The following is a 25072-nucleotide window of genomic DNA, read 5'->3' on the forward strand; positions in this document are numbered from 1 at the left end:
GCAAAAATCTCTGAAGCTGGAGACTCTTATCTCCCTCACTAACTTTAAGCATCAGTTGTCAGAGCACCTTACCGATCACTGCACCTGTACACAGCCCATCTGAAATTAGCCCACCCTACTACCTCATCCCCATATTGTTATGTATTTTGCTCATTTGCACCCCAGTATCTCTATTTGCATATCATCTCTTGCACATCTATCATTCCAGTGTGTAATTATTTTGCACTATGGCCTATTTATTGCCTTACCTCCATAACTTGCTACATTTGCACACACTGTATATATATTTTATGTTGTATTTTTTACTTTATGCTTTGTTTACCCCATATGTAACTCTGTGTTGTTGTTTTTTATCGCACTGCTTTTCTTTATCTTGGCCAGGTCTCAGTTGTAAATGAGAACTTGTTCTCAACTGGTTTACCTGGTTAAATAAGGGTGAAATAAAATACATAAAAATAAGGTAGTCACCTGGAATGCATTTCAATTAACAGGTGTGCCTTCTTAAAAGTTAATTTGTGGAATTTCTTTCTTTCTTAATGCATTTGAGCCAATCAGTTGTGTGTGACGAGGTAGGGGTGGTATACAGAATATAGCACTATTTGGTAAAAGACCAAGTCCATATTATGGCAAGAACAGCTCAAATAAGCAAAGAGAAATGGCAGTCCATCATTACTTTAAGACGTCAGTCAATACGGTACATTTCAATAACTTGAAAGTTTCTTCAAGTGCAGTCGCAAAAACCATCAAGCGCTGTGATGAAACTGGCTCTCATGAGGACCACCATGAGCATGGAAGACCCAGAGTTACCTCTGCTGCAGAGGATAAGTTAATTAGAGTTACCAGCCTCAGAATTTGCAGCCCAAATAAATGCTTCACAGAGTTCAAGTAACAGACACATCTCAACATCAACTGTTCAGAGGAGACTGTGTGAATCAGGCCTTCATGGTCGAATTGCTGCAAAGAAACCACTGATCTGTACTTCTCCACAACTTTGTCCCTGACTTGTTTGGAGAGCTCCTTGGTCTTCATGGTGCCGCTTGCTTGGTGGTGCCCCTTGCTTAGTGGTGTTGAAGACTCTGGGGACTTTCAGAACAGTTGTATATATACAGAGATCATGTGACACTTAGATTGCACACAGGTGGACTTTATTTCACTAATTATGTGACTTCTGAAGGTAATTAGTTGCACCGGATCTTATTTAGGGGCTTCATAGAATACATAGTTATTTAATTTTTTTCAATTCACCAATTTGGACTATTTTGTGTATGTCCATTACATGAAATCCAAATAAAAATCTATTTAAAATACAGGTTGTAACACAACAAAATAGGAAAAACACCAAGGGAGATGAATACTTTTGCAAGGCACTGTATATTGAAATCATATTATATTTAATCAGGATTTGATCTCTATACAAGAGACACATCTGATAACAATTTAGTCATTATAACCTGAGGCAAACTTGAACTTTACTCTCCTAACTGAAAGGAGTGAAAATTCCCCTGACTCTCAGACCGTTTAAAGGCGCCTCAATTATTAAGGACGTTTTCAATGAAAGCATAACAACAACACACAGTTGGGGCCCCAAACACAAGGACTCAGCCAGCTCTGAACTCCTGTTGAGTGTCATTGTGAATATGTTCCTTTAAACTCCACTCAGTCATCTCCAGTCATTCAACAAATTCATAAGGCAGAACATAAGGTCTAAGTGGTCCAGTTGGGGGATTTTATTTATTTATTTCACCTTTATTTTATCAGGGAGTCATACTGAGACCAAGGTCTCTTTTACAGATGAGCCCTGAATTACAGAAATTACACAAAATACACATCAAAATATAAATACAAAATGCAAGCAGAAAGAAAAACACGTTCATAAAAAACAAACACATTCATCAGTAATAAGGTCTTTAATCAGCTTTCTGAATTGCCCTAGAGGCACCAAAATGTCAAATTTAAGAACACTTTGAAAAGTGTTCTACAAATATGGTGCAAGAAAACTAAAAGGTGATTTACCTAACTCAGTAGAGACGAACAAATTTCCAGAGTTAGCCATCCCTGAGACTGGGTGTGGTAACTCATATGTCTAAAGTTTAGTAATGATGTTAGGTACAGTGGGACTTTTTGTAAAGGGGCTTTATAAATGAAAACATAGCAATGTCTCAACCTACGTGACATCAAAGAGGGCCAACCAACTTTCTGGTAGAGAATGCAGTGATTTGTACAAACATTGTTGCCCGTAATAAAGCGCAGTACGCTATGATAAACTGCATCTAACGGCTTTAATGAAGTGGCAGCTGCGTTCATACTGTATTAGATGATGTCGCCATAGTCTAGGACCGATAGGAACGTCGACTGAATAATCTGCTTTCTACTATTTAGCGAGAGGCAGAACTTATTTCTATAGAAGAAGCCCATTTTTATTCTCAGATTCTTAACTAACTCATCAATATGCTTATTAAAATAAAGCTTTTCATCGATCCAGATGCCCAGATATTTGTAAGCACAGACACAATCAATATGGACACCATCCAAAGTACATATGATTAAATCATCAGACTTATTTTTATGCGCTTTAGAGAACAACATATACTTAGTTTTACCTGCATTCAGTACTAATTTCAGGTCAGTAAAGTTTTTCTGAAATACAATGAAGTCAGACTGTAGTTCAGATAGAGCCTGGTCAACCGTGGGGGCAATAGCATAAACAACAGTATCATCGGCATACAAGTGCAGGTTTTTTCTTTTTACAGACAAGTCAATATTGTTAATGTAAACAGTAAGAAGTACAGGACCCAGAATCGACCCCTGCAGGACACCTTTTGTAATATCCAGGAAACCTGATTTAACACCATCAGTAGATATACATATACATTCTATCTGTCAAGTAATTTTTTAACCAGTTACATGCAGCCTGGCCTAGGCCAATTGAGGAAAGCCTCTGAATTAGCAGTGAACAGTATCAAACGCCTTTGACAGGTCAATGAAGAGGGCAGCACTGTAACGATCCCGGCTGTCTGAGTCGGGTCCTGTCTGGTGACTAGTGTTCCGGTTCGTAATCTCCAGTTTCCCGAGGGTTCGGGAACGCTCCGGGGAGCGCTCTTGTTTTCCGCACCTGCATCCCATCAGCAATCTGCACACCTGGTCCTGATCATCACCCTTCTTAGGCTCTGGCCTAACATCCAGTTCCTGCCGGATCGTTAGCTATGAACATCTCTCACCCGGAACCTTCACCCAACCTCTGCCTGATGGTCGGCGGCTGCCGAGCCAGTACCGGACCAACCACTGCACCCTCAACAATCCATCCACGCCACCCGCTCTGTTCCCTGGATTATTCAGCCTCACTCGGAATCTACTAAATAAACACTCACCTTTCTCTCAACGTACCTTGTCCTGGTCTGCTTCTGGGTTCTGGCATAGTAAACCGTGACAGAACGATCCGGCCAGTATGAACCCAGCGGACCTGGACTCTGTTCGCCATGCTATTACCCAGCAGGAGAAGATGTTGGGCCATCATAGCACGGTACTACAGGAGATCGCGTTGTCAGTTCGGGAACCTTTCTACCGGTCTGACGGAGGTCCAGAACCAACGTAAGTGTCCGGTGGAGGATCCACTACCGGGTTTCACCCATCTCGCCTGCCGCTTCTGAAGCTGTGTCCATCCGTGAGCCCAAGGTTCCGACGCCGGATAAATATGAGGGGGAGCTGGGAAGATGCCGTTCCTTCCTTATGCAGTGTGGATTAGTGTTCGATCTACAGCCCTACTCTTATGCCACAGACAAGGCTAGGATAGCCTTTGTGATTGAGTTGCTGCGTGGTCGAGCGCTGGAGTGGGCTTCAGCCGTTTGGGAACGACAGGATCCCCTGCATGGCTTCATACCAGGGGTTCACGGCCGAGATGAGGAAGCTCTTCGACCATTCCGTCCGAGGGGGACGCAGCTAGGCGCCTGTTTTCGCTTCGCCAAGGAACTCGCAGCGTGGCCGACTTCGTGATCGAGTTCAAGACGTTGGCTGTGGAGAGTGGGTGGAACGAGGAGTCTCTGCAAGCGGCCTTTTACCAGGGTCTGTCGGAGCAGCTCAAGGATGAGTTGATCTCCTATCCGGAGCCTAGTGACCTGGACAGCTTGGTAGCCTTGTCTATTCGGGTGGATAATCGAGTCCGAGAGCGAAGGAGGGAGAAGCAATGGGGTCCGTCCAATCGATCAGCTTCTCAGTTCCCAGTCGGGTCGGGTGGTGGACCAGAACACGTCGATCATTCTCCACCACAATGGATTAGTGGAGAGGTCCTCTCTCCCGATTCTGAACCCATGCAAGTGGGGCGGCACGGGTTAACCAAGGAGGAGCGTCAACATAGACGTAGGGACCAACTGCTGCCTCTACTGTGGTAGCTCGGGACATTACATCTCCACTTGTTCCCGGCGGTCGTCAAACTGCCCGGCTCGCTAAAGTTGGGAGGACTTTTTAGCGAGCCAGTTTCAACCTCTCAGTACCTCTGTCAGACCCCGTTTCCCGGCTACCCTTGTGAACAGGAATCAGAGCTTAGCGCTTAACGCTTTTATCGATTCAGGTGCCGATGGAAGCTTTCTTGATGCCGAGTTGGTGGAACAGCTGGGGCTTTCCAAGGAGCAATTGCCGGAAGCCATTGAAGCGACCACTCTGAACGGCAGTAGTCTGGCACGTATCACGATGAGGACTGAACCGGTTAAGATGCGGTTGTCGGGGAATCATTCTGAGATGATTTCATTCTTCATTCTGCCGTCTTCCCATGTTCCTCTGGTCCTTGGATACCCCTGGCTGAAGGAACACAATCCCACGTTCGATTGGGTGACGGGCAAGGTAACGAGTTGGAGCCTTGATTGTCATGCTAACTGTCTCAAGACTGCCTGCCCCCATTCGGTTCCCAGTCAGGTGATTGAGGCTAAACCCCCAGATTTGTCCCTGGTTCCCGAGACATATCACGATTTGGGGAAGTTTTCAGTAAGCAGAAGGCTCTGTCACTCCCTCCCCACCGACCATATGATTGTGCCATCAACCTGGTCCCTGGAGCTGTCTACCCCAAGGGAAGGTTATACAGTATCTCCCGACCTGAACGTGAGGCGTTGGAGACCTACATCAAGGAGTCCCTAGCTGCTGGTCTCGTTCGTCCCTCGTCATCACCCCTGGGGGCAGGATTCTTCTTTGTGGGTAAGAAGGATGGCTCTCTTCGACCGTGTATTGATTATCGGGGGTTGAATGACATCACGGTCAAGAACAAGTATCCCCTGCCCTTGATGAGTTCTGCCTTCGACTCCTTACAGGGGGCTACGGTGTTCACCAAGCTAGACCTACGCAATGCGTATCACCTGGTCCGGATCAGAGAGGGGGACGAGTGGTTGACGGGTTTCAATACACCGATGGGTCACTTCGAGTATCAGGTGATGCCGTTTGGACTGACCAATGCTCCAGCGGTATTCCAGAGTATGGTGAACGACGTCCTGAGAGATATGATCGGTCTCTTTGTGTTTGTTTACCTGGATGACATTCTGATCTTCTCGAAGGAACCTTCCGACCACGTCCAGCATGTCCGGCAGGTTCTGCAGCGATTGTTGGAGAATCGCCTGTTCGTGAAGGCCGAGAAGTGCGAGTTTCACGCCCACACGACATCCTTTCTCGGGTACATCATCTCCAGGGGAGAGATTAGGATGGACCAGGAGAAGGTTAGAGCGGTTCTGGAATGGGCCCAGCCCGGTACGAGATTGCAACTCCAGAGATTTTTGGGGGTTTGCGAATTTCTACCGCAGATTCATCCGGGATTACAGCCGTGTGGCCGCTCCGTTAACTGCCTTGACTTCCAGTATCAGGACCTTCAAGTGGAATCCGGAGGCGGATCGAGCGTTTCTGGATTTGAAGAGGCGATTCACCAACGCACCGATTCTCTCTCAACCGGACACGGCCCGTCAGTTCGTCGTTGAAGTGGACGCGTCTGATGTGGGAGTTGGCGCCATCCTGTCGCAGCGATGCTCCACGGACAGTAAACTCCATCCCTGCGCCTACTACTCTCGTCGCCTTTCGCCTGCGGAGAGGAATTACGATGTGGGTAACCGGGAGCTTCTCGCGGTGAAACTTGCCTTGGAGGAGTGGCGCCACTGGTTGGAGGGGGCGGAGCAACCGTTTATTGTCTGGACTGACCACAAGAATCTTGCTTACGTGCAATCGGCTAAACGTCTCAACTCCCGTCCAGGCCAGGTGGGCGTTGTTTTCGGACGATTCAAGTTTGCCCTGACGTTCCGACCTGGATCTAAGAACGGCAAGGCGGACGCCTTGTCCCGGATGTTCTCCAAGACGGAGGAGAGTGGGTCCAAGACCGAGACAATCCTCCCCCGGAACTGCGTCGTGGGAGCAGTTATGTGGAAGATTGAGGAGGAGGTGCTGGCGGCCCTTCGGACTCAGCCCGGTCCCGGTAACGGTCCACCCGGTCGGGTTGTTTGTGCCTGAGTCGGTTCGTCCTGCTGTCCTCAAATGGTCCCACGCCAGCAAGATGGCTTGTCACCCTGGCGTGGCTCGGACAATGGCGTTTCTTCGCAGACGTTTTTGGTGGCCTGCCATGGCCGAGGATACTCGGGGTTTTGTTGCTGCCTGTCCAGTGTGTGCGCAGAATAAGAGTACCAATCGGGCCAGCTCTGGACTACTTCACCCCCTTCCTATTCCCCGGCGACCATGGTCGCATCTGGCCCTGGACTTCGTCACTGGGTTGCCCGCTTCTGAGGGGAACACGGTCGTTCTGACTATCGTGGACAGATTCAGCAAGTTCGCCCACTTTGTGCCTATTGCCAAGCTTCCCTCTGCCTCGGAGACGTCCGAGATCCTGGTTAGGGGAGGTTTTCAGGGTCCACGGTTTGCCCAGTGATATCGTTTCCGACCGTGGCCCTCAGTTTACCTCTGCGGTCTGGAAGTCCTTCTGTTTGGCCATTGGAGCTACAGTCAGTCTCACATCTGGTTTTCACCCCCAATCCAATGGTCAGGCGGAGAGAGCCAACCAGAAGATGGAATCCACGCTACGCTGTCTGGTCTCTTCCAACCCCACCTCCTGGGTATCTCAGTTGCCTTGGGTTGAGTATGCCCACAATACTCTTCCTACATCTGCCACTGGGATGTCTCCCTTCCAGTGCCTGTATGGCTACCAACCTCCCCTGTTTCCTTCTCAGGAGAAGGAGCTCTCAGTGCCTTCTGTTCAGGCCCATATTCGCGTTGCCACCGGACCTGGCATCGGGCCAGAAAGGCACTCCTTAGAGTTTCGGACCGGTATCAGCTCCAGGCGAATCGTCGCCGGATCCCCGCTCCCACCTATACCATCGGAGATAGGGTTTGGTTGGCCACGGGATCTTCCGTTACGGACTGAGTCTAGGAAGTTGTTACCGAAGTTCATTGGTCCGTTTGTGGTGGAGAAGGTGATCAATCCAGTGGCAGTTCGACTCAAACTACCGAGGACGCTCAGAGTCCATCCCACCTTTCATGTCTCCTGCCTCAAGCCTGTCTTCCTCAGTCCTCTGTTGCCTCCTCCGCCTCCTCCTCCTCCTCCTCGGATGATCGGAGGTGGTCCTGCCTACACGGTGCGTCGCATCATGGATTCCAGACGGCGGGGCCGGGGTTTCCAGTATCTCGTGGACTGGGAGGGGTATGGCCCTGAAGAGAGGAGTTGGATTCCGCGGCGACAGGTCCTAGATGCGGACCTCATCAGTGACTTCTACCGCCTCCATCCTGGCGCTCCGGGAGTCCGCCCGGTGGCGTTCGTCGGAGGGGGGTACTGTAACGATCCCGGCTGTCTGAGTCGGGTCCTGTCTGGTGACTAGTGTTCCGGTTCGTAATCTCCAGTTTCCCGAGGGTTCGGGAACGCTCCGGGAGCGCTCTTGTTTTCCGCACCTGCATCCCATCAGCAATCTGCACACCTGGTCCTGATCATCACCCTTCTTAGGCTCTGGCCTAACATCCAGTTCCTGCCGGATCGTTAGCTATGAACATCTCTCACCCGGAACCTTCACCCAACCTCTGCCTGATGGTCGGCTGCCGCAGCCAGTACCGGACCAACCACTGCACCCTCAACAATCCATCCACGCCACCCGCTCTGTTCCCTGGATTATTCAGCCTCACTCGGAATCTACTAAATAAACACTCACCTTTCTCTCAACGTACCTTGTCCTGGTCTGCTTCTGGGTTCTGGCATAGTAAACCGTGACAAGCACAATGTTGCCTTTTATCCATACAGTTAACCACATCATTAATAACTAGGGATGCAGCAGAGATAGTGCTATGACCTGGTCTAAAACCCGACTGATGTACATTTAGAATACATTTCAAAGATAAGAAAGATCTTAGCTGAGAATAAATCAAGGATTCTATTTTAGCTAGGCAAGAAAGTTTAGAAATAGGCCAATTAATTATTTAGGTCACAAGGGTCACCACCTTTGTGAAGGGGGAGTACATGGTCTGCCTTCCAAACCTTGGGAATAGTACCAGATATACTACTAGTCAGGTAAAAAATATGGGTTAATTATTCAGCAATCAGGGGGGCAGAGAGCTGCAGCAAAAATGGATCAAGCATATCAGCCCCAGTGGATTTTTTAACATCAGTCTTAAACAAGGCATCTAGCATATCACAGATTGTTGAAATGAAAACAAAGATTCACTAGAAGTTGACAGTTTAACCGTCAGTCAGCTAGAGGGTGGCAAAGGGAAGAGCAGTCGATTGACTGACCAGGGTCAACTACACCACCGTTTCTCTCAAATAAAAAGCCTGCCGAGATAAAATGATGATTAAAAGCATCACTTATCCCCTTCTTCTCAGTTATGATGTCAGAGTCAGACAGAACTTGCTTAGGCAGGGAAGAAGAGGAATTTGTACTCTTCAGTGCATTTACTGTTTTCCAAAATTTAGAAGGATCACCAGCAGAGTCAGCAATAGAGCTTAAAAAGTAGCTTGATTTAGCTTTCTTAATCGAGATAGTACATCTCTGTTATTGTCAACTGTGTTAGTGTCAACTGTGTTAGTGTCAACTCTGTTAGTGTCAACTCTGCATATGTAAAGTGTCTCACATCACGTGATGTATATCTATATCTAGAAATGAAGTAGGACCAGCACACACAACGTTTTGATCCAAGAGTGGATTTGTATCAGGTCACAGTAAGGGCCTCCCATGTTGGGTTGGCAGTGGCCCCTCGCTGTGGGATGGTGATGGGGCTGGAGATATCCCTCCACAGCTGGGTCTACTACCTCACAGGCAGCTCTCTCCACTTGACCTCCATCACCTGCCTCAGCACCAGGGAGCCACAGGGCGCATCCCAAATGGCACCCTATTCCCTATATAGTGCACTATTTTTGACCAGAGCCCTATATAGGTAATAGGGTGCCATTTGGGATAGAGCCTCAGAGAAGCAGCCTGCTGAGCTGAGATGGCAGTATCCATCCAGTCAAGACAGATCTCGGAGAACACGTTGGTTAATGGCAGCAGCTAGCGTTCATTTCTCAGTCACCCGAGACCCTTGCTTGCTCAAAATGAGGTTTCTCAGCAGGGCAGAGAGCTGAAGAGCATAATCAAGCTGATTGGACACACTTGGTGATTCCTGTATGTTGGATTATGGACTAGTAATCCTGTGTCCATTTTTATAGCATTTAGCTGAGCCGTTATAAGCTTCATTAGGTCATTTGTCTATTTTGTTCAATGAAAATGTATTGCGCTATGTTTTCATGTAAATTTGATGTTTCATTTGTGAAAGGTTTCAGGTTTAGGAGTTCTAGATGTTCTGTGCAACAAAAACACACGGTTGATGAGAAGTGCATTGAAGGAACGTTGTGTTTTGTTTTTGAACGATGACTCCCTCATTATTCGTATGTGTGGATGGGAAACAGATGTGATCTGATAAGACCCAGCCCCTGTGATAGCACAGAGATGTCGGGTGCCTCCCAAATGGCACCCTATTCCCTACACAGTGCACTTATTTTGGTAATATCCCTATGGGCCATGGTCAAAAGTAGTGTACTATATAGGGAATAGGGTGCCATTTGGGATGCAGGCAGAGAAGTTGTGTATGTACCTACGCCCCTTCATGGGTCCCTCCCTCCTCCATGTAAGCAGTGGAACAATCGGGTCAACCCATACCCAACCGCGCAAATGACATTCGACTAGCTCGGAACTTGGTTTCTGCCATGAAGGAAATTGAACGATATTCCTCAGAAATAACAGACATGCATCACTCAGATGTATTTGAATTTCCCTGGCTCAGGATTGAGAATGGGTTGGCATTAAAATGGATCATACAAAATAACTAAGAACTGACTCACCGTATCTACAATTCGGTAGCTGATTTGAATATTTTTTTTGCTGAAAAACGCATTAATGTAAAACGCAACATAAAACAAATTTTACCTCAGACCTTGACGGTTGTATGCATAGTAATTTGATATCTTTGTTTAGGTTCATCTGTTTTGGATGAAGAATGACTTACTTCCCAATGTGGCATGAATTACAGCTAGCTATAACTGCACAACCCCACATGTGTAAAACACTGGCACTGAGCCAATGGGTAATTGGATTTTATAGCCCACAAACAAGGTGTTTAATTTTTTTAGGTCCTTTTCACCCAGAAAAAAAACTATGTATTTCTTCTCCTTTTTAACTTCCCTTCTTTTGTATTAGCAGTTTTTGGTAGCTACTATACACTGAGTATACAAAACCTTAGGAACACCTTCATATTGAGTTGCACCCGCCCCTTTTTGCCCTCAGAACAGCCTCAATTCGTACAGGGATGCTGGCCCATGTTGACTCCAATGCTTCCCACAGACTCCAATGCTTTGTCAAGTTGTCTGGATGTCTTTGGGTGGTGGACCATTCTTGATACACACGGGAAACTGTTGAGTGTGAAAAACCCAGTAGACTACTACCATACCCTGTTGAAAGGCACTGAAATGTTTAGTCTTGCCCACTCACCCTCTGAATGGCACACATACTCAATCCATGTCCCAATTGCCTCAAGGCTTAAAAATCCTTCTTTAACCTGTCTCCTCCCCTTCATCTACACTGATTGAAGTGGATTTAACAGGTGACATCAATAAGGGATCATAGCTTTCACCTGGATTCACCTGGTCAATCTATATCATGGAAAGAGCTTTTGTACACTTAGTGTATAAGGATCAACACAAATGAGATAAGTGCATTTTCAGCCTTACTTACTTAGCATGTAATGTTTGAGGGATAGTCTAATTTAATGCTGTTTGCGAGTCTGTCATTAAACCACAATATGCCCCCTTCGCCTGCACATAAATTCATTCTTCCTTTGGGAGGTTTTTAGACATTCACCATACTACATAACTTGTTGGCAAGATAGCAACCATTATGCTGCTCAAGCATAGTCAGTGAAGATGATGACTGGATAGCAGAACCATTGAGAACCAAGTGAACCTTGCTCTTAAGAACATAATCACGTCTGAACCGTGCCCACAGCAGCCGGCCCATACTCTCTCTCTCCTATCATCCCCAGCTTCCTTCCCTCTGTCATCTTGCCACTCCACCCAGGTCTTGATCCATCACACATCCCTACCGACCGGCCCGGTCAGCCTCTCTCTCCTCTCACAGAAGCTCAGGACATGCCCAGGTAATTGGACATCACTTCACAGGAGGGTTAAGTGTCTGAGTGATTGTCAGGGAGTCATAGCCAAGTGCTTATAAGCCCTCTCTGGAGTTGACACGCTGCCGCTATAATCAATATGCCTATCTCTGCACAGTTGTTTTCTAGTTAGGCCCACGGATTCCTTCACACTACTTAATAGGATCTTCTTCACTGGCAGGCAGATGTATTCTATTCTTTTCCATGTAAAAATAAAGAAGTTGTATGGAAGCAGTGAAGTCAGTCACGCACCAGTGCTCAGAGTGCAGTCAGTCAATGAGCAGACTAACTGTCTGTGACACCATACACACACGCTTCAAGGTTTAAACAAAACCCACCTATTTCATGTTTTCCCTTCATTTTCAGCAATTGTATTTGGCTTTGCAGCCATATTGATATAAAAGACAGCAGGTTACGCTCTAATGGAATGAAAAGATTCAGCTGCTGTGTAGCGGCAAGCCGATGTACAACAGAGGACAATTACATGGTCCTTTACAATACCAATACTGAGGCATAGCAGAGGAGAGGAGGTACGGAGGGTAGCAGATGTGCTGTATAAGTAACTGTTCAGATGCGCTTGCTTGATGGTAATAAAATGGGTGGTTTGGAGTACATGTAGGTTTCCTTTGATTGGCTGTCAAAACTTCTGCTTTGTGGTCATCAATCACAATCAGTCTGTGTGTACAAGAATCTGTGAAAGCTCCCTGGGATTTGAGCAAGAAATGTTGATTACATCATACAAACAGTTTACAGTAGGTTAAATTATGCTGTATGACTAATATTATTGTTGTCTAGCAAACTATTAAGCACTTAGATATGATTGAGTCCCAGACTGACCAATGTTCACTGAATTAAGAAGATGCAAATGCTTCGTACTAAGCAAAGTATGCTGAGAGTGGCTACAGTAATACTCTACATTAATTATACCCTTCCATTATGAACAGGTTGTTTGAAACTGTCCATGCCCATTTTGGGAAGAACAAAATATATATACTGTAGATTTAAGGGTCTCTCTTTAATGGAAAAAATAACTGAACCACAACACTGTTTTACAACTCCGCAGCCAACATTTTACCCCGGAAGGTCTTCAGGAAATTGAATTAGCCCTTTCCTGCAAAAAGCGCCCTCTTTGGCCCCATGGGTGGAATGTTATTAATATTTTTCATAATTTGTTTCTATGTCAAACAGTTTTGTTATATTTCATTCTTCTGTGATGTATGTAAAGTGTCATATTGGGATGCAAAATCAAAACGTAATACATTTCAACTCTAAATCTGACATGGTACAGGTGTCTTCATTTTTTAAACCATGTGTGTGAGGTGTTTACATTTGTTTCAAAGTAGATTTGTTTAAGACTACCAAGAATCACTCTGTGTGACCCTGATTTAGCCCACTGCAGTAAAAGGTTAATCAAAACAGAAACGACATATGCAATAAAAACGTATATTAGAAAATACTAAATTTACAATGCCTCTGACACCTGGATTCAGCATGAACTCTATTCTCACTTGTGCTATACAAACCAACAAGGAGTTGAGGATCTCAAAGCCTGTTTTACATTACTGATTAATTGACTTAATTACTGGTCATAATGCCAAGCTACACTACATGACCAAAAGTATGTGGACACATGCTCGTCGAACATCTCATTCCAAAATCATAGGCATTAATTAGTCCCCCCTTTGCTGCTATAACAGCCTCCACTCTTCTGGGAAGGCTTTCCACTAGATGTTGAAACATTGCTCCAGGGACTTGCTTTCATTCAGCCACAAGAGCATTAGTGAGGTCGGGCACTGATGTTGGGCGATTAGGCCTGGCTCGCAGTCGGCGTTCCAATTCATCCCAAAGGTGTTCGATGGGGTGCAGGCCAGTCAAGTTTTTCCACACCGATCTCAACAAATCATTTCTGTATGGACCTCTCTTTGTGCACGGGGCATTGTCATGCTGAAACAGGAAAGGGCCTTCCCCAAACTGTTGCCACGAAGTTGGAAGCATAGAATCGTCTAGAATGTCATTGTATGCTATAGCATTAAGATTTCCCTTCACTGGAACTAAGGGGCCTAGCCCAAACCATGGAAAACAGCCCCAGACCATTATTCCTCCTCCACCAAACTCTACAGTTGGCACTATGCATTCGGGCAGGTAGCGTTCTCCTGTCATCCGCCAAACCCAGATTAATCTGTCAGTCTGCCAGATGTTGAAGTGTGATTCATCACTCCACAGAACATGTTTCCACTGCTCAAAAGTCCAATGGCTGCGAGCTTTACACCACACAGACGACGCTTGGCATTGCACATGGTGATCTTAGGCTTGTGTCATGGAGCTCCCGACAAACAGTTCTTGTGCTGACATTGCTTCCGGAGGCAGTTTGGAACTCGGTAGTGAGTGTTGTAACCGAGGACAGATGATTTTTACGCGCTGCGCTCTTCAGCACTCGGCGATCCTATTCTGTGTGCTTGTGTGGCCTACCACTTTGCGGCTGAGCCATTCTTGCTCCTAGACAGTTCCACTTTAACAACACTTACATTTGACCGGTGCAGCTCTAGCAGGGCAGAAATTTGACGAACTGACTTGTTGGAAAGGTGGCATCCTATGACGGTGCCACGTTGAAAGTCACTGAGCTCTTCAGTAAGGCCATTCTACTGCCAATGTTTGACTATGGAGATTGCATGGATGTGTGCTCGATTTTATACACCTGAAATAGCTGAATCCACTAATTTGAAGGGATGTCCACATACTTTTGTATATATAGTGTATGTCAATGCTGTATCAGCTTCTGCGGGGTCGGAAACAACCGGATGCATCCAGGTTTTCATGGAAAACAGAAAGAGAGCCTGTGACTTCAGCTTTTGTACGTTAACAAGACAACACTCCATCTTAACTCGTCCCCTACATTTACTGAATTGGTTCAACAGTGCAGAAGAGAACCTCCCCCGACAGTTTATGTTTCTCGTCAGGACCAGAATGAAAGAAACGAAGCCTGCTACGTTAGGTTAATGCTGTATAAATACGCAGGATAAAGTCTGAAGTTTCAAGTCAAGTTTCAAGTGAAGTCCTGAGTCCTCCACATCATGTGTTGATTTTCATCCTTACTGATCTGCCTTGTGGGGATAGCTGGGATATGTCCCAAATGGCACCCTATCCCCTATACAGTGCATTACTTTTGACCAGGGCCCTGGGTAGTGCACTATATTGAGCCTAGGATGTGACAGGGAGGAGATAGAAAGCATGCTGATGGATGAATGTGTGTTCCCCTCATCTATCCCCTGGGCAGGGGGAGGAGACTTGTCAGACATTGGATTGTCATTGGATATAAAAAGGCTTTAAAACCAGGAAATGCAACCGAGACCCAGGCTACAATCCAAATGGCACCCTATTCCCTGTGTAGTGCATTACTTTTGACCAGGGCTCCAGTCAAAAGTATAGCACTACATAGAGAATAGGGTGCCATTTGGGACACAATCCCACAGCCAGCTGCAGCAGGTCATTACAACATATTATATCATTGATTTAGTTTGCAGACACACCCATACAGGGAGGGAGCACATTACTCATTGATAATGCTGAGTGTTCATAAACTGTAGCCTGCTCATTAGTCATGCATTGTGACTGGGGCTAGCGAATAGGGTGCCATTTTGGACGCACCTTGTATGGACTATACATTAGTCATTTATGGTGAATGCATGGACGTATAGACAATATACTAGTCGTTTGTTCTGGTGGTAGGTCCATATAGATTATGGTTGGGAAATTCCGGTGCCAGAGGGTTGGCATGTGTGCTGGCATTTGTTCCAGCCCGGCTATAAACACATCTGATTCAACATTCTCAAAACTGCAAGTTACTGTGAGTTCATCTTAACTTGGCATGCTTGACAGGCATAAAATAAAGAAATCACAATGATGACTTGACTCATGAGAACAGATGGATTATTAGTCTAGTTAGAATAACATGAATGGATACAGCATTGCCCATCCTGTCACTGTAATCTAACCTCACATACATATCCGTAGGCCGTTGCAGGATACCTAATATCCATCTGTGTGCACATGCCTGTGTATGTGCTTGTGTGTGTCAGTGTATGTGAGTGAATAGATTTTTTTTTATGTAGTGTAGTACTTTCTGTCCCTCCCAACACATACCTCCTCTCCTGCAAGCATCTGCTTGTTTGGTTTTTCCTGTTACTCAATGGTGTTGAGTCAATGCAATCTTCACACTACAACTACATAACACACACCTGGAGTGCTAATTCAAGAACAGTGTGTACTTAACAGAATAAAAAAAAATGTATTACCAGTTACTGTTATATGCATGATGCACAGAGCTGCAACAAGACAAATATAGTGCCAACACATAATGCTAAGCAACAACCTATCCTTTGCATGTAAAGTATAACAGTACTTTAACGTGGAGAATAACTTGAAGCCTAGTCCACTATGTTCTTGGTTGCACTGATGATAAGATTTCCAAGATGATTACAAACAGTAAGAGGAAGATGTTTAATGCAGTATGTCTCATCCCGTATACAACAGCAAGACAACAGCTAGCATCCTATTAGCAGAACATCCTCTGAAAACATATGTTATACTTCCCCCATGCTAACATTACATACTAATGCAAACTCTCAACAAAGTTACAGAGATTGGGGCTAATGGGTTCAACATTTTCTTTCAGTCTATTTTCCTATCTCAATTGACCTCGAAAGTTAGCACTATAGTTTTGTGTAGCATTTCCAAAGAGTTCATCAGTTAGCTAAGTGCATCTCTACATCTAAGTGGACACAAAGGACTTTCAAAACAAACCCTTTGTATCGGTTGCATTGACAAAACAACTCTATGACTCTAGGAGCTAATGAAGGCACTAGTCCTCATAAAAACCGACCAATCCAATTGTCCTGTTAAAAGTCTTCAAAGCTCAAAAGGAAAATAAAAGCAGCATTTCCTCTTGTAAACTCCCAAGTGATGGCAAACCAATTAACCCAACTAATTAGCCCAGAGAGAGAGAGAGAGAGAGAGAGAGAATGAGAAAACAAAGCAACAGGATGGAGGGATGGAGTGCACTTCAGGCTGGGTTTTTACTGTATTGATTGAGAATTAATGGCGGAAGCAGCAGCTGTCATTAGCGTGAGGAGAGAGAAAGGCCACAATGAACTATAGTAATGAGTGAAGAGAGAGGGAATCCAGAATGAAATATAGTAATGGCAATCTAGGGTGAAGAGAGAGGAAGGCCATAGTTAACTATAGTAATTACACTGGGTTGAAGAGAGAGGAAGGCCAGAGTTAACTATAGTAATGGCACTCTGGGTTGAAGAGATTGTCATGAACCCTGCGTCCTGAGTCTGTTCCTGCCTGTGTTGCCATTTTTCTGCTCTGAATCTCCTGTTTCCCGAAGGTGCCTGAACGCACCCTGTCCGGTTGCCGGGCGACGTTGCTAGGCGGGTGATCTCTCGATTACCCGCACCTGCTTCTCATCAGCTTCGGCACACCTGGTCCTGATCATCACCCCTTCATAAGCTCTGACCTGACATCCATTCCCTGCCGGATCGTTAGCCATTAACAGTATGTTTTGCCAGCGTATCAGCCTCTGAGTACTAGCGTTAGTTTTGTTGTTTTTTGCACCTTGTTGACCTGCCTTGTACTTACCTCTGTTTTTTTCTGTCTACAGTCATTCTCCCGGAACCTTCACCCAACCCCTGCCGTGCCATCAGTTAATCTGCCACTTCACCACCACCTACTCATATCCGCCACCCGCTCCGTCTCCTGGACTATTCTGCATCTTTTGAATCTGTAAATAAACACTCACATTCGTTCAACTCACCTTGTCCTGGTCTGCTTCTGGGTTCGGTCTTAGAGAACCGTGACAGAACGATCCGGCCAGAAATGAACCCAGTGGACCTGGACTCTGTTCGCCATGCCATTACCCATCAGGAAATGATGTTGGGACAACACAGCACGGCGCTACAGGAGATAGCGTTATCGGTTCGGAACTTTTCTACCAGTCTGACGAAGATCCAGGCTCAGCTCAGTTTGCCGGTGGAGAATCCACCACCGGTTTCACCTATCTCGCCTGCCGCTTCTGGAGCTGTGCCCTTCCGTGAGCCCAAGGTTCCGACGCCTGAGAAGTATGAAGGGGATTTGGGAAGATGCCGTTCCTTTCTTATGCAGTGTGGATTAGTGTTCGATCTACAGCCCCACTCTTACGCCACAGACAAGGCTAGGATAGCCTTTGTTATTGAATTGCTGCGTGGTAGAGCCCTGGGTGGGCTTCAGCCGTATGGGAACGACAGGACACCTGCATGGCGTCATACCAGCAGTTCACGGCAGAGATGAGGAAGCTGTTTGACCATCCAGTCCGAGGTAAGGATGCAGCTAAGCGCCTGTTTTCTCTTCGCCAAGGAACTCGCAGCTTTGCCGACTTCGTAATCGAATTCAGGACATTGGCTGTGGAGAGTGGGTGGAATGAGGAGTCACTGCAAGCAGCCTTTTACCAGGGGCTGTCGGAGCAACTCAAGGTTGAGTTGATCTCCTATCCGGAGCCTAGTGACCTGGACAGTTTGGTAGCTTTGTCTATTCGGGTGGATAACAGAGTTCGAGAGAGAAGGAGGGAGAAGCAATGGGGCCCGTCCAATCAATCAGCTTCTCAGTTCCCAGTCAGGTCAGGAGGTGGACCAGAATGTGTCGATCAGTGTCCACCACATGGGATTAGTGGAGAGGTCCTGCCTCCAGATTCTGAACCCATGCAAGTGGGGCGGCACGGGTTAACCAAGGAGGAGCGCCAACATAGACGTAAGACCAACCGCTGCCTCTACTGTGGTAGTTCGGGACATTACATCTCCACTTGTTCCCAGCGGCCGTCAAACTGCTCGGCTCGCTAAGTTTGGGAGGACTTTTAGCTAGCCAGTTTCAACCTCTCAATACCCCTGTCAGACCCCGTTTCCCGGCTGCCCTCATGAACAGGAATCAGAGTTTAGCGATTAACGCTTTCGTCGATTCAGGTGCCGATGGAAGCTTTATTGATGCCGACGTGGTGGAACAGCTGGGGCTTTTCAAGGAGCGATTACCGGAAGCCATTGAAGCTACCACTCTGAACGGCAGTAGTCTGGCACGTATCACGATGAGGACTGAACCGGTTAAGATGCTGTTGTCAGGGAATCATTCTGAGGTTATCTCATTCTTCATTCTGCCTTCTTCCCATGTTCCTCTGGTCCTTGGATACCCCTGGCTGAAAGACCACAATCCCACGTTCGATTGGGTGACTGGCAAGGTAACTAGTTGGAGCATTGATTGTCATGCTAACTGCCTCAAGACTGCCTGTTCCCATTCTGTTCCCAGTCAGGTTATTGAGGCTAACCCCCCAGATTTGTCCCTGGTTCCCAAGACATATCACGATTTGGGGGAAGTGTTCAGTAAGCAGAGGGCTCTGTCACTCCCTCCCCACCGACCATATGATTGTGCCATAAACCTGTTCCCTGGAGCTGCCTATCCCAAGGGACGGTTATACAGCATCTCCCGACCTGAACGTGAGGCTTTGGAGACCTACATAAAGGAGTCCCTAGCTGCTGGTCTCATTCATCCCTCGTCATCACCCCTGGGGGCAGGATTCTTCTTTGTGAGTAAAAAGGATGGCTCTCTTCGACCTTGTATTGATTATCGGGGGTTGAATGATATCACGGTCAAGAACAAGTATCCCCTGCCCTTGATGAGCTCTGCTTTCGACTCCTTACAGGGTGCTACTGTGTTCACCAAGCTGGACCTACGCAATGCGTATCATCTGGTCCGGATCAGAGAGGGGGAACGAGTGGTTGACTGGTTTCAATACACCGATGGGTCATTTCGAGTATCAGGTGATGCCGTTTGGACTGACCAATGCCCCAGCAGTGTTCCAGAGTATGGTGAATGACGTCCTGAGAGATATGATCGGTCTTTTTGTTTTCGTTTACCTGGATGACATTCTAATCTTCTCTAAGGAGCTTTCCAGCCACGTCCAGCATGTCAAGCAGGTTCTGCAGCGATTGTTGGAGAATCGCCTGTTTGTGAAGGCCGAGAAGTGTGAATTTCACGCCCACACTACATCCTTCCTCGGGTACATCATCTCCAGGGGAGAGATTAGGATGGACCAAGAGAAGGTTAGGGCAGTTCTGGATTGGGCCCAGCCCGGTACGAGATTGCAGCTCCAGAGGTTTCTGGGGTTTGCGAATTTATATCGTAGATTTATCCGTGATTACAGCCGTGTGGCCGCTCCTTTAACTGCCCTGACTTCTAGTACCAGAACCTTCAGTTGGAATCCTGAGGCGGACCGAGCATTTCTGGATTTGAAGAGGCGATTCACCAACGCTCCGATTCTCTCTCAACCTGACACTGCTCGTCAGTTTGTCGTTGAAGTGGATGCGTCTGATGTGGGGGTTGGCGCCATCCTGTCCCAGCGATGCTCCACTGACGGTAAACTCCATCCCTGCGCCTACTACTCTCGTCGTCTTTCGTCTACGGAGAGGAACTACGATGTGGCTAACCGGGAGCTCCTTGCGGTGAAACTTGCCTTGGAGGAGTGGCGCCACTGGTTGGAGGGGGCGGAGCAACCGTTTGTTGTCTGGACTGACCACAAGAATCTTGCTTACGTGCAATCGGCTAAACGTCTCAACTCCCGTCAGGCCAGGTGGTCGTTGTTTTTTGGACGCTTTAATTTTTCCTTGACGTTCCGACCGGGGTCTAAGAACGGCCAGGCGGACGCCTTGTCCCGGATGTTCTCCAAGACGGAGGAGAGTGGGGCCAAGACTGAGACGATTCTTCCCCGGAACCTTGTCGTGGGAGCCGTTATGTGGAGGATTGAGGAGGAGGTTATGGTGGGCCCTTCGGACGCAGCCCGGCCCCGGTAACGTTCCACCCGGTCGGTTGTTTGTGCCTGAGTCGGTTCGTTCGGCTGTCCTCCAATGGTCCCACGCCAGCAAGATGGCTTGTCACCCTGGCGTGGCTCGGACGATGGCGCTGCTACGCAGACGATTTTGGTGGCCTGCCATGGGAGAAGATACTCGGAGGTTTGTTGCTGCCTGTCCAGTTTGTGCGCAGAACAAGAGTGCCAATCGGCCCAGCTCTGGACTTCTTCACCCCCTACCGATCCCCCGGCGACCATGGTCGCATCTGGCCCTGGACTTTGTCACTGGGTTGCCCTCTTCTGAGGGGAACACGGTCATTCTGACTATTGTGGACCGATTCAGCAAGTTCGCCCACTTTGTGCCCATCTCCAAGCTTCCCTCTGCCACTGAGACGTCCAAGATCCTGGTTAGGGAGGTTTTCAGGGTCCACGGATTGCCCAGTGACATAGTTTCCGACCGGGGCCCTCAGTTCACCTCTGCTGTCTGGAAATCCTTCTGTTTGGCCATTGGAGCTACAGTCAGTCTCACATCTGGATTTCACCCCCAATCTAATGGACAGGCGGAGAGAGCCAACCAGAAGATGGAATCCACGCTGCGCTGCCTTGTTTCCTCCAACCCCACCTCTTGGGCCTCTCAGTTGCCTTGGGTTGAGTATGCTCACAATACTCTCCCTACTTCTGCCACTGGGATGTCTCCCTTCCAGTGCCTATACGGCTACCAACCCCCCTTGTTTCCTTCTCAGGAGAAAGATCTCTCGGTTCCCTCTGTCCAGGCCCACATTCGTCATTGCCACCGGACCTGGCATCGGGCCAGAAAGGCCCTCCTTAGAGTTTCTGACCGGTATCAGCTCCAGGCGAATCGTCGCCGTATTCCAGCCCCCGCTTATGCAATCGGAGATAGGGTCTGGTTGGCTACACGGGACCTTCCTCTGCGGACTGAGTCAAGGAAACTGTCGCCGAGGTTCATTGGTCCGTTTGTGGTGGAGAGAGTGATTAATCGTGTTGTGGTTCGACTCAAGTTGCCTAGTACGCTCAGAGTCCATCCCACCTTCCATGTCTCCTGCCTCAAGCCTGTTCTCCTCAGCCCTCTGTTGCCCCCTCCACTTCCTCCTCCTCCTCCTCGGATGATCGGAGGAGGTCCTGTCTACACGGTGCGCCGCATCATGGATTCCAGACGGCGGGGCCGGGGTTTCCAGTATCTCGTGGACTGGGAGGAGTATGGTCCTGAGGAGAGGAGTTGGATTCCTCGGCGTCAGATCCTTGATGCTGACCTCCTTCGTGACTTCTACCGCCTCCATCCTGGCGCTCCGGGTAGTCCGCCCGGTGGCGTTCGTCGGAGGGGGGGTACTGTCATGAACCCTGCGTCCAGAGTCTGTTCCTGCCTGTGTTGCCGTTTTTCTGCTCTGAATCTCCTGTTTCCCGAAGGTGCCTGAACGCACCCTGTCCGGTTGCCGGGCGACGATGCTAGGCGGGTGATCTCTCGATTACCCGCACCTGCTTCTCATCAGCTTCGGCACACCTGGTCCTGATCATCACCTCTTCATAAGCTCTGACCTGACATCCATTCCCTGCCGGATCGTTAGCCATTAACAGTATGTTTTGCCAGCGTATCAGCCTCTGAGTACTAGCGTTAGTTTTGTTGTTTTTTGCACCTTGTTGACCTGCCTTGTACTTACCTCCGTTTTTTTCTGTCTACAGTCATTCTCCCGGAACCTTCACCCAACCCCTGCCGTGCCATCAGTTAATCTGCCACTTCACCACCACCTACTCATCTCCGCCACCCGCTCCGTCTCCTGGACTATTCTGCATCTTTTGAATCTGTAAATAAACACTCACATTCATTCAACTCACCTTGTCCTGGTCTGCTTCTGGGTTCGGTCTTAGAGAACCGTGACAGAGATAGGAAGGCCAGAGATGATCGTGGACTTCAGGAAACAGCAGAGGGAGTACCCCCTATCCACATCGACGGGACAGCAGTGAAGGTGGAAAGTTTTAAGTTCCTCGGCGTATACATCACTGACAAACTGAAATGGTCCACCCACACAGACAGTGTGGTGAAGAAGGCACAACAGCATCTCTTCAACCTCAGGAGGCTGAAGAAATTTGGCCTGTCACCTAAAACCCTCACAAACTTTTACAGATGCACAATTGAGAACATCCTGTCGGGCTGTATCACCACCTGGTACGGCAACTGCATCGCCCACATCCGCAGGGCTCTCCAGAGGGTGATGCGTTCTGCACAACGCATCACCGTGGGCAAACTACCTGCCCTCCAGGACACCTACAGCACCCGATGTCACAGGAAGGCCAAAAAGATAATCAAGAACAACTACCACCCGAGCCACTGCCTGTTCACCCCGCTATCATCCAGAAGGCGAGGTCAGTACAGGTGCATCAAAGCTGGGACCGAGAAACTGAAAAACAGCTTCTATCTCAAGGCCATCAGACTGTTAAACAGTCATCACTAGCACAGAGAGGCTGCTGCCTACATACAGACTTGAAAATCACTGGCAACTTTAATAAATGGAACACTAGTCACTTTAATAATGCCACTTTAATAATGTTTACATATCTTGTACTACCCATCTCATATGTATATACTGTATTCTATATTATCTTAATAATGTTTACATATCTTGCATTCCCCATCTCATATGTATATACTGTATTCTATACTATCTATTGCATCTTAGCCTATGCCACTCTGATAATGACATTGCTCATCCATATATTTACATATTCTTATTCCATTCCTTTACTTAGATTGTGTGTATTAGTTATTTGTTGTGGAATTGTTAGACATTACTTGCTAGATATTGCTGCACTGTCAGAACTAGAAGCACAAGCATTTCGCTACACTCGCAATAACATCTGCTAACCATGTGTATGTGACCAATACATTTGATTTGAACTATAGTAATGGCACTCTGGGTTGAAGAGAGAGGAAGGCCAGAGTTAACTATAGTAATTACACTGGGTTAAAGAGAGAGGAAGGCCAGAGTTAACTATAGTAATGGCAGTCTAAACCAGTAAATTCTCAGCTAACTAGCACTGTTAATTAATCACTTAAGGGTTCAGGATGTGAGTGTGAGGTTATAGACTGTGTTGCAACTGTATAGGTTGAAATATGTAGTTGTACTATTGCTCTCATAATGAAATAATTATTTCCACACCCAGGGTAGTCTACACTGAATAAAAAGTAATTGCTCGGTACTAATATTAGTAGGTATTATATTGCTTAGTGGGAAAGTGGCAATATAATAACAAACCTTTTAATATCATTGCTGTCTTATATTCTATACAGACATAAGCAATGCCAAAGCACAGTTGGTAAAAGGAATACAAATGATATATAGTGTAGATAACATCAAACACAACACCAGACCAGATTCAATTGGTGTTTAAAAGGTCATCATTGCATCATTCATATATTCTCATGTGGTCCTTTGTAGCTCAATTGGTAAAGCATGGCGCTTGCAACGCCAGGGTAGTGGGTTCGATCCCCGGGACCACCCATACGTAAAAATGTATGCGCACATGACTGTAAGTCGCTTTGGATAAAAGCGTCTGCTAAATATCATATTATCATGTAACTAATTTCTCCTCTTGTCAATATGAACTTTAAAAAAATTATATATAATTTCGTAAAAAGATATAGGCTGATGAATTGCCCATAGACCACAGCACCATGGGTAATATTGTTGTTTGTGTGTGATCAAGGTAATATAATTACATTTATATTACATTTACGTCATCACCTCAATCGTTTAAAACAAATTGCCCTTGTCAATCAAAAGAGGTTCAAGGGCAAGGGAGAGAATGCATTTAACCATGGATTTTGTAATTAGCAATACATTTTGAGTTAACATGGCCATGCATTTTTCTTTGCAGATAGAAATGCTGTAGCATCCACAACAGTGTGGATGGAATCTGTGGTGATTACATGGAGTGGTGGGGTATTGAATTTCTTGAATATGGGGCCAGATGTCCTTAAGATGATGGAAGGACAATACCAGACACACATTAAGGATGACATAAGATGAATGGAAAGCAACAGAAGCTTTCCCAAGAATGCACGCTTATCATAGGGATTTTGCAAGGGCAAGATGCACAATATTGTCTTGATGTGACAAGATCGCCAGCAATGCATTTAGCACACAGAAGCCAAGGACAGTCCGATACAGATGTAACCACCATAGATGCTTCAATAATGAAAAGCTTGCCATTTCTAAGAGCTGTTTTTAACATCTAGCATTTAGCTACTTGCTTTATTTAATTCTGAAGGCCAGTTTCCCGGACACAGACCAAGCCTAGTCTTGGACTAAACAGGAAACTCAATGGAGAATCTCCATGATAATTATTTTTAGTCCAAGACTAGGCTTGGTCTGTGACCACCCCTAAATGTCTTACATCACATTCAATTTGTAAATTACATTCTCTTGATGTAATATGTTTCTTTTAGGTTTTAGTTTATTTTTTATTTAACCAGGTAAGCCAGTTGAGAACAAGTTCTCATTTACAACTGCGACCTGGCCAAGATAAAGCAAAGCAGTGCGTTAAAAACAACAACAA

This window comes from Coregonus clupeaformis, chromosome 21 (assembly GCF_020615455.1).
Source record: "Coregonus clupeaformis isolate EN_2021a chromosome 21, ASM2061545v1, whole genome shotgun sequence".
NCBI classification, from domain to species: Eukaryota; Metazoa; Chordata; class Actinopteri; order Salmoniformes; family Salmonidae; genus Coregonus; species Coregonus clupeaformis.